Below are 2,351 nucleotides of genomic sequence, written 5' to 3'. Positions count from 1 at the left end.
CCTAGAAATCCTCCATGCAGTGCCAAAGTTTTAGTATGAAAGGTGACAAGATCATCCCATGTTGAGAAATGACTTGGCCATTTTGATCAAATCCAGAACATACAGTTATAAGCAAGCATATGTGTTGAAAATCACTCTCAGCTACTACCACACCAAATTTTATTTCGTTGTCTTTAAAACCAACAGTGTTGTGGCCATTTTTATGCTGGCTAAATTCAGTTAGCTGCTGCACCCATTTTACTTTGAATTGTCTCTAAAAATCAAACACTTGTAGATACATGACTAATGATTAATTCCTGAAAGCTTCATTAAAATCTGTCAAGTAGTTTATCAGATATTTCGCTAAGACAGAAAAAGTTTACTTCAATGATGGCAAATTACTAAAGATATATTGTGTCATCAGTTCATGATAGAAGAATAAGTTGAGGGTCAATCACAACTACCGCCATTTCCAATTTTTGCTCAACATCTGTAAAACTGGCAGTTGTTTTTGTGTTTCCTATTTAGCTGTGACAGCATTGATACATTTAATCAAAAAGTTAGTCACGTGTAGATGATTACTTTCTAAAAGTTACATCTGCTCATTGATTTATGCTCTACATAACWAATTACACAGACAAACCAACACACAAAAAGGCAAAAACGTTATCACCCGGCCTGTGAATGAAAGCTGCTCTTTGATTGGCTGACAGATCAGTGACCTCTTTGCCCCGTGTCTTGGTTCCCTCCTTCTTTTCATTATGACAACAAAAGTTCCATAAAATCACGTCGCTCACTAGAGTGTATTCTTCCACCTGCTAAGATTCCAGTTTTCTCACAGCTGTGCACACCTGGAACAAGAGTGGAAAGGATTTCTGTAACGTTACAGAGCTGRAGTGGAGGGCACATGTAGGGCACTTCCTGTTGCAGCAGGACTCTTAATAGGATTTACTGCTTGTTGTCTGGAGGCTAATCTCTGAAGCTACAAGTGCAGCAGCTGATTRATGTAACAACACCCTGCATTCATTTCAACAGAAAAAAGTGAAGCAGGAACACGGGGCCATGGGTTAGTCAGTGACACATTGACAGGTGTTCTTTCTGCACTGGTGATCTCATAGAGTCACGCCCCCTTTTTCAGGAATGGATTTTAAAGACTAAATGTTTTATTCTGTGTCTGTTAGYAAAATRKCTYWTGAAGCAATRGACMCATTTGAGTAAATCTTGCAGAAAGTGATGCCAGGATGTACCTCTACAACCGATTAACGTTTGAAGTCAACTCGATTCAAGATGGCCACCACAGCTATTTCTCTTTAAAAACACGAAAAATGGCAATAACAAAACAATTTATACAAATATAGACCTAAAATTGGCTGAGATAGTTGCTGAGAGTGATCTCTCACTCATTTGTTGAGCTCTAGCATATAGCGCAATAGTTTTCTACAGATATTTGCAATTAAATCCTTGGGATCAACTMTGCCCGTCTGTTAGCAAAATATATCATGAGTCACTGAATGGTTTTTAATGAAACTTTCAGAAAGTGATCATTGGATGTGCTTTTGTAGTTCATTAACTTTCTGAGTCAATTCACTTTAAGATGGTGACCACAGCTCTTAAAAATATCCCTCCATCACGTCCTCAAATCCTGACTCCTCCTTCAGCTCTTTGTGAACTGAAATCAGCTGATGTCTCAATTAGGTCCCACACTGGCCCTCTGCGCTCATGAATCCTTACCGACACAAATTTATGACGCCATGATTTGTGACGCAGCAGCTCCTCGACAACAACAAGACGGGGGGTAGGTCCCCTGTGTGCAGCCAGAATAAACACAGATGAGTCACACAGATGGAAAACTCAAACAACACATCTCATTATGGCGCTAACGAGGGAGTTATGAACAGAAAACAYTTGGAAGCTGACATATAGGCCTTGAGGTCACTTCCTGAGTTCTGACGCAGCATTAAGAAAATCTAAGATGACATTTGGACTTGAGAACTTTGGCAGTTCTTGGTTATATAAGTACTTAAATAGTAACCCTTAATGTTTATATGAATCCTTTCCAGAAATAGGATTAGGCCATTGATTAACCCATCAATCCCACAAAAAAAGGAATGCATATCACCCTCTACAGGATGTGCACCAACAGTTTGAGTCCACTAATTGCAATCAATGCAAAATCCAAGAAACTCGAAGCGCACCTGGAGAACTCAGCAGGGTTCTGTCTGAGTGGAAAATGTCAGCTGTCATCACAGAGCTGTGGTTCCTGCCTCAGCTGGGGTCACTAATTACAGGAGCTCCTCAAGATGAACATAATGCAGCTGCTCGTGTTGAAACGTGATGATGGATTTACTGTGYGTGCCACCATGAGATGTTCT

The sequence above is a fragment of the Austrofundulus limnaeus genome, unplaced genomic scaffold, assembly GCF_001266775.1.
Source record: "Austrofundulus limnaeus strain Quisiro unplaced genomic scaffold, Austrofundulus_limnaeus-1.0 Scaffold22, whole genome shotgun sequence".
NCBI lineage: Eukaryota > Metazoa > Chordata > Actinopteri > Cyprinodontiformes > Rivulidae > Austrofundulus > Austrofundulus limnaeus.
The sequence above is the reverse complement of the archived record's forward strand: the minus strand, read 5'-3'. Positions refer to the sequence as shown.